Source organism: Sycon ciliatum, chromosome 7, assembly GCF_964019385.1.
Source record: "Sycon ciliatum chromosome 7, ocSycCili1.1, whole genome shotgun sequence".
Classification (NCBI taxonomy): Eukaryota; Metazoa; Porifera; class Calcarea; order Leucosolenida; family Sycettidae; genus Sycon; species Sycon ciliatum.
In genome coordinates, this window is record NC_088649.1 from 10,339,025 (window position 1) to 10,350,399 (window position 11,375).

At 47.4% G+C, this 11,375-nt stretch overlaps 1 long non-coding RNA gene across 1 annotated transcript in view; it reads right to left on the minus strand.

The window, feature by feature from the left end:
- Positions 1-927, minus strand: part of LOC135820581 (uncharacterized) — a 4,366-nt gene extending 3,439 nt beyond the window's left edge. Inside the window, exon 1 of the long non-coding RNA XR_010554121.1 lies at positions 845-927. This is a non-coding gene — a long non-coding RNA (uncharacterized LOC135820581). The remainder of the gene's footprint in view (positions 1-844) is intronic.
- Between the last annotated feature and the right edge of the window lie 10,448 nt (positions 928-11,375).

Consider the following 11,375-nt stretch of genomic DNA (forward strand, 5'->3'; position numbering starts at 1 on the left):
TGGAAACAACTGATCACAAGTCAGCCATCATATTGTAGTAGTAGTAGTAGCAGCAGCAGCAGCAGCAGCAGCAGCAGCAGCAGCAGCAGCAGCAGCAGCAGCAGCAGCAGCAGCAGCAGCAGCAGCAGCAGCAGCAGTAGTAGTAGTAGTAGTAGTATGTATTATTATTTTACTTGGGTATACCCAACAGGCCTATGGCCTTCTTACAGCGTGCCCAAGGATTGTGAGCAGGTGAGTGAGATCGCCAACGGTTAACATATCCCTCCCCAGTGGGGTCTCCAATGGTTAACATATCCCTCCTCAGTGGGATCTCCAACGGTTAACATATCCCCTCCTCAGTGAGGTCTCCAACCGGAAGTATATCCCAAAATCAATTTTTCACCAGTTGTAGTCTTCGGGTGCTGAGTCGAATGGTCTTGGTTCGAGGAAGCAGTCTTCCTCCTTTACTCCTAATCGAACTGCCCACTTCCACCGAAACTGCAACTGCGCCCTACTAGATGGGGATTTGAATGCAAAGTGTAACTAAAAGCGCCATTTCATTCTTATAAAAAGGATGGATGACGGCAATTGGCCCATATGTTGTAGTCTTTTGGATGCTGAGTCGACTGGTTTTGGTCCGAAAGGGCTGCGATGCAGCGTTCGGTCCTCTCCGCCAATCGAACACGGCCGGGCAAGCTGCCACGTGCTCGTGCGTACACCAGTCACCTGGTCACCATGCCTGCAGGCTACAATTTTCAGACCAAGGTTCAACTCAAAGGTTCAAAGGTTCAACTCAAGTGACAGGAACGAACCCAAACAGGCTGTAAGTTGACACATTGTAGCAAGTTGTATGCAGAGTACATACCATTTTTCGCGCGTAACGACATCGTCAATGACTGTTCCGGGCAATGGGTTTTCCTTGTAACGACCTCTCGTCCTATAGAAGCGGTGGTTGATCCGCTTCTGAACAACAACGAAGCACACGCCAACGCTGCAGAGGAGAGATGGTAAAATTGCACAGCATCTCAGCATACACATCCTTATTCAGGGGGCGTCGCACACGGTATGGTCACTACGGTATTGACCGTACCACTATTTGCCCCAAGTACCCCGTGAATCAATAAAATGCGCTGATTTGGGCTCTAATTTTCCAAACTTTTCGCCTCAGCCACCCCAGGTCCCCTGCCCCACCAGTAAGTTGTACTTAAGATGGCTGACCGTGCCACACTAATTACCTTCCTACGCCCCTGTTATTGAAGTGCCGGGTCACAAAACAGCAAAATGTGTTTGCAAAATCATCTATGCCGGTAAAGACTGAAAGATGATGAGGTTTTCGGCTCCTTGTAGCCTATTCCTTATGATATGCTCACATTGACCCTTTCAGTGCTAACTTGATTTTTAGTGAAATGGCTGAATGCACTACATATTGTGCAAGCTGTTCGGATTACAACTTTCGTTTCCCTTCATCAGTTTCGACAAGTAGGCTTTCTGGAAAGGTCTTGTAATTAACAATCCTCTATAGCCAACGTCGTCATCGAATAGATGTGCTCCACGGTTACATACAGACACAGTGCGAAGTGACAACAACGTCTTCAACTTACGTCTGTCCTTCAGGCACAATACGTTCTATGCCACGTATGATCTGGTCGCACTCATTGTCACGAACATAAGCCAGCTAAGTGAAAAACGCAAAAGAATACAAGGGGCCCACACGATGTTACAGCATTTCTGAAGCAATAGATTCCTGGTTGGAGGGAAGCGGAACTACCACACGAAGTACGGAAGCCATATTAGAGAGGTTCCAGGGTACAATTTTCAGTGCCAAAATCCGCATGGGGGAACCGGATTTTGGAGGCATCATTCAGTGACGGGAATGGTCTTAGAGACTGCTTCACCCATTCCCGTTGGCTTTCCATTCTCATTTCGTCGTAATTATTTACACTCCTTCCGCATGTATGCATGCTCTGTATGTCTCGTGATCCCCAAATTAAAAATCATTATTATTATTATTGTAGAAAGGAAAAGGACATATGGATACGAGTTAAGAGTAACTATCCATCACTGTAACTGGATACTATACAGTCAGAAAGTGCAATAACTAGGCACAAAACTGACAAGAGTACTGAGACATTCGACGTCCTGACACCTAGCTTCAACACATCTCCGTAGCGCTAACCGACAGCCTTCCAACTTGGAAGGTTCAAGGTTATGGAAAGACCAAAGAGGGGAACGCAATTCCCCTCTTTGGTCTTTCCATAACCTTGAACCTTCCTTTATGGGCTCACCACACCTCAGTAAGTGGGTGAGGACAAGGTGCAGAAAAAGGATTGACGGCATCAGGGTATCCGTCCCGGGATCCAACTGCAGTTACCCCTGCCCCCAGTGAAGGTAATACTTGCTACTAGTGTGACACACACACACACACACACACACACACACACACACACACACACACCCACGCACACACACACACACAAACACACGCACAGACACACACACACACACACACACACACATGTGTACACAGTGCACCAAAGAAGCACAGATGCCAAGGGACGGCAATGTGACCATGCACCGGAGGAACACACAGTAGACGTGGCTAGCATTTTATCATTCACGCTAACCATGACCGTCAGCCTGTACTGTTTTTTCTTGGGTGTTGAGAGAGAGGTTAGCACTTCGATTTCTGCCACAACGATCGACTTGTGACGTAACCCTGGTTGTAATCTTATCGTTTCGTTCTCCCGCTAAACAGAGCTTTCTATCGTTGAAACCAGGGAGTCGAAAAAGCCCCAAAACGATACCGAACCGACGGTATTTTGGGTATTGGGTGCGATTGCCGTTGGACTTAGCGTGAATGGTAAAATGCTAACCATGTCTAGTGCATGTAGTCTGAGAGAACGTCGCCACAACACACAGCTTTTAAAATCGCTATGGCCGTAGATGTGTATCATATTTCAAAACACACTTGACAATGTGCACAAACTTCACCTATCACATCTACTTTACATCACCGAGACTAGTTGCCAGGGCAACAACAATCATATCTTTCCTTCTCCTCACAGTGTGGAAGGAAAGGGCCCCATATGCCTGTGTGGGCGCATACGTGCGTGTGGGCATGCGGGCGTTAAACCTCATTGGTAGGACACCGTACGCTGCGTTTGAATCCCACACATGGATCCTTGTGTTTTTTTGGAAAGATTGGCTTCCTAGCAAGCGATGTTTTATGACCTTAAGCCAATACAGACAGAGATACCCTCCTTAGAAGACAAGCCGGGGGTTCAATTTTTTTGTCTTAATTTTAATTCGCAAACCAAACGGGCAGATCTGCCCAATGAAAAGGTGGCGAATGCAGATAGAAAGCAGTAATTAATGAAATTGGGGAGGGATGTAATAAGGATAGAGGTGGAGAGAAACTAAGCCAGGTGATCATCAAACAGGACGTATATAACCCCCGAAGAGTGTGCAACTCCTGATACCCTTTCCATGGGGTACGCCGACGGGGAAAACTCACATCACGCGGTGCAGCATTGCAGTTGTACGCTTCCACTGTCCAGCCCGTTTTTAGCGAGTAGCGGAGTAATAAAAAAGCACTCTGTGACAGAAACTCACTGCGGGTATGCAAATCCTCAGCATGATCATGGCAGATATTCGGATTGCGCGCACGCTATCCTTTGTTTTTACTTAGTACGAACGTATCTGAGACATATGATGTGAGTTTTCGCCGTCGGAGACCCCATGCACTCTTTAGGGGGGGGGGGGGGGGGTATATACTCTTAGTATTATCTACCATCCAAACTTGAATGTACGCGTTTCAGGCGTCAGCGGATTTTTGATGATTGTCTACCAATGAGGTTTGTCCTGTAACCAACATCGTACTAACGAATGTAGACCAGTATCTGGGCATTTAGAGTGGAGACGGCCAAGGAACCACTTCCACAGGAACCGGACTGTGATCCTTGCATCACACTTTCCCCAGCAAAGGTGTTACACATCAGGCTAAAAAGCAGATACCAGCTACTACTCACTAGTATTTCACAGCAACTGGTGCAGGACGAAACTGTCGTCTCTGGGACAAAAACTGGCCGTACGATAGAAAACTATTTGAGTTATAGAGGAAAGGGGAAGAGGTCGATTTTCATGTATGAAGTTGCAGGAAAGCTGACCGCCACTTCTACTACCTTTTCAAACAATTGAGAGTTTGCGGAAAGCCATGTTTCGTGGCGTTCGACATAAGTAACCTCGAAAAAGGCTACGAAAATCGGTCGATTCGGAGGTTGCGCAAAACACCAAGTTTTTTCCGAGTGCATGTAGTTGACAATCAGACATGCAAGCGCTAAGTATACGACATTACACCGGTGTCGCTAAGTATACGACATTGCACCGGTGTCGTACAGCACTGGGCACCAGTACAGTGATAGCAACTTCAACTTAGCAAGTAATTTTCGTTTTTCAGCTCCTTTTCCGTCGAGATTTGACAAAAAGCTTGCACAAATTTCGCTAGGCCATATGTTCGCAGATGATAATACACTATTCATTCCCCCACCTGAAGCAGTGTAAAGCCAGGCCTTTGTTTGGCCGACTCGTTTCCCCTCTTCTTGCAGTGCGCGTTCCCACTCGTGGCACGGTGACTCATAACACGGCAATTAAATCATATCACTCTTTAGCAGATGGCTGATGCTTGTAGAAAAAGTGCTGCGCTGGCGTAGTTGTTCTTCACTGCTATACATTATGGGAATATTGAAGTGCCTTTCGTCGGCTTTTCTGCCGGATTTCATTAACAGATGCGCTTCCATGCGCGACATGCGAACTGTAACTATAGTAAATTATACTGAGTAGTAATATTATTAGCATAGTATACCACCTTAGGCTGGCGGATAAATACTCTTTCATTCGGTACTGGCCTTTTAGTGACGGAAACCACTGATGATTGTCACGAGAAAACGTTATGGTTACTCGATATTAGACTTCCTTGTGATGATGTGTGGTTGGTGATGACCACACGTTTAATCTTACTCATAGCCTTCAAACTGCTGTCTCCACGGCTCTTATTTGTTTATCTGAGGTCACTTTGGCACGAGTTGGGCTGCACAAACACACAACCAACCTTACCTGTCCATCTCCAACACCATCGCGGAAGACGACTATGTTCTTTGGGTAGCTTCGAGTTTGGTTCCAGTATGCACGTAGAGCATCTAAGAGATTATTACAGTTACAAGGGATGCAGAGAGATTGACGTGGTTGCGTATGTGTGCGAAACGTGTGCGCGTGCACGTATGTTTGTGGGTATATGTGAGAGATTGTGTGTGTGTGTGTGTGTGTGTGTGTGTGTGTGTGTGTGTGTGTGTGTGTGTGTGTGTGTGTGTGTGTGTGTGCGTGTAAATATTAGCACCAGTCAATCCATGTCAGTCTATTTTCTCATCCAAACTGCTAGTTAACCACAAGTCAACACTGCACACCATGCCCCTTCTCAACTGCCACACCATGCCCCTTCTCAACCGCCACACCACAAGACCAGCACAGCACAAGACCAGCACAGCGCAAGACCAGCACAGAACAAGACCAGCACAGAACAAGACCAGCACAGCACAGCACAAGACCAGCACAGCACAAGACCAGCACAGCACAAGACCAGAACAGCACAAGACCAGCACAGCACAAGACCACCACAGCACAAGACCACCACAGCACAAGACCACCACAGCACAAGACCACCACAGCACAAGACCACCACAGCACAAGACCACCACAGCACAAGACCACCACAGCACAAGACCAGAACAGCACAAGACCAGCACAGCACAAGACCACCACAGCACAAGACCACAACAGCACAAGACCACCACAGCACAAGACCACCACAGCACAAGACCACCACAGCAAGAACAAGTCCACATGCAGTGTCCATACTAGCCGCTGTGTGCTTCTTTCGGCCTCCTAAGTGGAGTTGGATAGTTTTAGTGCGAGGTGGGTGGACAGTACCCAGGAATGCTGTGTCCAGGGGTCAACTGGTACCTTCCTTTCTGTACGGCCTTGTGGGAGTTTTTTTCAGAACTTTTAAGCGTCATTGCAGCCTTGTTATCTTCTTCAGTACAATCAACTTCGCTAATAACAACTGCGGATATAACGAACGACAGCATTTCCATGCCCAGAGCAAAGTCCCTTCCAACTGTAATACATATAATGAGACTTCGGGTATAACGACACTTCGCGAATAAGGAAACTTTTTTGATGCCCCGCCGCCGAGTGTCGTTATACGCAAAGTTGACTGTATACCTCTAACTCTCGCAAAAACACAAAGTCTTCGCCGACACCACGTGGACGGATTGTTTCCAAATGTTCACCCAGGACGGCGACATCAGATCATGATCTGATGTCGCCGTCCTGGGTGAACATTTGGAAACAATCGGTCTACGTGGTGTCGCCGAGGACTTTGTGTTTTGCGAGAGTTAGAGGTGTAATTAAGAAGATAGTGTTGTGTGCACATTTTCTTGCTCCACAAATACTGGCACACACAGAGGCATAGACAGCAACAGCGAAAACACACAAAGTGAAGGGTAGTTGGCCGCAGCCAGCTGTGACCACAAAGAGCACACCAGATGCCATATTTGCAGCCGAAAATGTTGCGCGAGAAATCATTTGTTGCCTATCGCGCTGCGCTCGGCCGGCGAGAAATACAACGTATATAAATACGGCCGCCATTGAGGGCCACGATTGGATTTTTGGCTTGCGTGAACTCCACTCCCTGCGTGCTGTGACCGAGAACTTGGGTCCGATGTGCAATCGAGGTTTGAGCACAAAGGCCAAAACGTGGACACCCGTTAATTATGTCTCTATTTTAAGCTCGGAGTTGCACTGATGAGGCCTCATTGGCTGAAACAGTCTGGCTGTCTGCATCATTGAGTGTCTCTATTTATACAAATGTTGCGTACGAGGGTTAGTTCGATTGCAGATCTCTTATGGCCACAGTATTCTTTATTCCTTCGATCCAAAACAACAAGAGCGCCGACTCAACTCATGTACTTCGAAGTACAGCAACTAAAAACCGCCAAGTCCGTTTCACGCGCCCGGGGAATGGCACATGCTACATGTATAAGCATTATCTTCCATTTTCTTCCGTGCTCTTCTCCCCTCATGCTTATGCTTTCCTCCCTAATTTGGTGCACCTGCCATGTGAAGATGCCGAGACCTCTGGCCGGTGGAGCATGGCAGGCCCCACCAGCACCATCTCAGCCCATGCTAGCCCCATGCATGTGCCTGCCTCACCCCATGCTAGCCCCATGCATGTGCCTGCCTCACCCCATGCTAGCCCCATGCATGTGCCTGCCTCACCCCATGCTAGCCCCATGCATGTGCCTGCCGGGGAGCTGTGTATCTTGTAGAAAAATAATAAATTTAAAAAAACAACATAACACCATGCATGCACTACAGGAGTGCTGCATGACGTTCAGTTAACAAAAACATTAAAAAAATTAAAAAGCTGCATCACTCAGGATTGCGCCTTGTACCATTTCGCAGCCCAGTGTTCGCAGGTCTAGGGCCGCGCAACGCCCGGCGCGCACTTAAGTGTCGCAACTGGATTTCAGTGAGCAGCGCAGTGTTGTCCTGCCTGTGTGGGGTGGCTAAGGAGTGCAACAGCGCATATGTAGATGAGGGAAGTGTACATACCTGCAGTAGGACTTTCCAGCTGATCCATATTCTCTTGCCTCTGTTCATGGATCATAGCTCGCGAAAAGTACCTGAGGCAGCGGGGAGAGAGATCAAGAATACAGTAGTATGAATACTTGCCCTTGCTGTCGTGTGGAATACTCCAATTGTCTTGGGCAAGGAGCTGGGAGTGTGGCGGGATTTGACCAGTAACCCATAGTAACCGACCCCCTTACAACATTGACATCCTAGCAGTAGAAGCGGGTCGACGGGTTCCCCGCTAACTGAATCATTGTATCACCTAGGTTGAGAGGCAATCAACCCAGCACGAGTCTCCACGGGGAGGCCAGGGGGTGGGAGGCACCGGGCTTACCTGGAATTAGTCTTGTTGAGAGACGCCACGAAGGCACCAACGGAGCTCTGGCCCCTCTGGTGGAAGACGTCGAGCCCGATGGTCATGGTACTGTCGAATGCACTTTGCGCCGCCGCGTGGCACCAGAGCTCTCCGCCCATTTTGACATTGATCTGCATGGCTATCTTGGTGACAATCGACATAAGTCTTGCATTGGGTGCTAATTTCTTAGATGTGATGCACTGGGATGGGACTGAATAGAAGATCACACACACGCACGCACGCACGCACGCACACACACACACACACACACACACACACACCACCACCACCAAGAAATTATTTGCACAGAACAAATGAGACTATGCACCAGAGATCACGGCCATTAGCCATTGCAGTGTTGGTGCACGGCTTTTACATCATAAAAGGCATACATTATCACTCGGCAATCTGCAAGAATGAGCAGCAAAAAAACAACAAGCCTGTATTGTATTTCTCAAACGGGGTTGCGGGTGTGTTTTCCTCTCTCGGATTCTCCTGCCCACTTCCACTTCCAGAAAGCCTCTGCGATACTAGTGCTGAGTGTGATCTCACTGCTAGAGATCTACCCACAGGCGCCACCCAGCGGGTGTCTGCGAGTGAATCGACAAGAGGATTCTGTTGTCCATTCGTGTAAAGGTGTATTAGTGCCGTCAAACTTCTTCAGGACGAACATCAAGGGACCATTGATATTTGTTCGCAATAGCGGGAGTTCTTCTTATCCATATTATGTTTTACCCAGTGAATACACAGGTTTTTATCTAATACAGTTACGAATACTAGTTCCTCTTAGGCAAACATTTGTCTTATCATGCAGTGTTCTTCCCAATGAGGTTCTAATGTATGTTCTCCTTCCTGAAGATGGGCTGCTTGCCCGAAAAAATTTGATTATTTCATTCCCTCATTTTTCAGGTATTATTATATTTATATTTATATTTATTACAACATCTCAAGACTCGGTGGAAACACCGGCCAATGTTAAAGAGAGTGGGTGATTGCCAACCACGGCGATAAATAAAAGTAAGGGGAGGGAAAAAGAAAGAGTAGCAAAATGAACAGCAACAACTCCGTAAAGAAAGAGAAAGATAATGTCAAATAAAAACAGTGAAAAACACAGAGACGCAAAGGACATGTGGATAATGAGCTATGCATGTCGTAGTAAATAAGGGGCGGCACGGATCTTAAACAGGCGGAGTGAGGTCAGGTCCTTAACTTCTCTGGGTAGAGTGAGCCAAACAGAATAAGCAATAAAGAGAGGGGAGCGCAAAAGAGTGGATGAGTTACACTTAGGGAGTAAGAGTGAGTTTCTAGTTCTTAGAGAAGAGAACCAATTAAAACACATGAGATGAGGTGGGCACAACTCAAGCTTAATAGAATGGACAAGAGAAGCCAGGTGTGCACTGCGTCCATGTGATAACGGGGTTGTGTGAGCGATTTTATAAAGGGCGGATGATGAGAGCATGCGGGGTTGACGGAGGAGAATTTTAAGGATTTTCTTGTGATGTATTTCAAGCTTTGCAGCAGCGGAAGAGGATAACCCAACCCAAGACGTATCTGCATAATGAAATATTGGGCGAAGGTAGGCGAAATAAAAAAGAAGCTTGCAAGAAAGTGGGAGGTAGGAGCAGTGGGGGGAGAGATTTCCTAAGTGTAATAGGTAGCCGAGTGGTAGGCGCGGTGAAATCAACAATAATTACTTTTATTCTACTTTCAGGTACACACCTGAGATATAATCGTTCGTGAAAGAAGAAGCGGCAAAATAAATAACTTTCTCTCCGGTGCTCACCTAGAGGCTGAATCCTTATTCTTCGAATTAGCTTTCATTGCTATCCAATCTAATCTAATCTTCTCTTCCTCAAAACAGAAATGCGCAGCCGCTTATATGCAGCAGACGCCGTACGCTTACATACGGAGATACACTAAATATACATCAGGCAAAGCTCCGTATTAGTTCCGTACTGCTTCCGTATTGGTCGGGCAGGGATACTACACCCTCCCTTCCTACAGATTATCACGCCCTCGTGATTTTCAAAAAATTAGTGAAGAGTTACGAACACAGCGTCAACCGGAAGATGGCAAATTATATCGGAAATGATAACGTTTAGAGTAGACAGAAGAAATGAACCGATAACAAATCATAAAGTAGAAGCACACCAGGTTCACACGATCTCACGGGGTCAAAAGGGGAAAGAACTGTTATCCAAATAGGACCTGAAAATCCACAGCACTCTTGCTGCACAACGCTGGCACAACCCGCCAGGAACATCGGAGTTCAAAAACCGAACTGAATACACTATAACTATAAGGGGCGTTGTCACCCACATTGTCCCACGTTAGCTGGGTAAGCCGTGGCTCACCATGATCAGACGCCTACCAAACTAAACTGGATTCACACACTCGCATAAAGGAAGACTGAAGAGAACAGGGAGACTGAAGGAAGACAGGAAAGAAAATGCCATACCTGGAATCAGCGTTAGTAACCACGGCGGCGGCTGGAGCTACGGCCGAGGGCAAGCCAGGTTTTATCTTCATCTTGGTTGAGCCGGGACACCCAGAGCGGCTAGCTCGGCGTCAGACAAATGACCTGATTGACCTCCCTCCTCGTCTTGAATCGTGGTCTTCACATTGTCGATAGCATCGCTTTGCGCGACGTAAAGGGTGATGGTCTAGCCAGGAAGAGTGTTGACGAAATTCTGCATTCCACCACGGAGACGAAGTACCAAGTGAATAGTGGACTCCTGCTGAACGTTCTAGTCACTCAGGGTTCGGCCGTCTGCCAACTACGCGCCGGCAAAAATCAAACGCTGCTGGTCTTGGGGAATACCCTCCTTGTCTTGGTCAGCAGCCTGCATGTCGTCGTCCTCATCAGCTTCGCCATCACCACCGGTAGTATACATGTAGGTAGCGGGTCGCTTGGAATCGCCATCGGAGTCTCCAGTGAGTGCCGCGCGGAGAGAAGGGTGATCTACGCTAGCACCCTGACTGTACTGCAGGCTAATAGTAATATTAACAATCAGGGCCAAGCCCAGGAAGGCAAGAAACATGATTCTCATCTTGATTCGTCGCACGGAGCTGTAGCGGGTTGAGGCATCGGAGTCTGGGGTCGAATCACGTTGTTTTATTTAAAACTACACCGCTGCCACCAATGTAATGGGTAGCCGATCCCACCGCTGCCACCAATGTAATAGGTAGCCGAGTGGTAGGCGCGGTGAAATCAACAATAATTACTTTTATTCTACTTTCAGGTACACACCTGAGATATAATCGTTCGTGAAAGAAGAAGCGGCAAAATAAATAACTTTCTCTCCGGTGCTCACCTAGAGGCTAAATCCTTATTCTTCGAATTAGCTTTCATTGC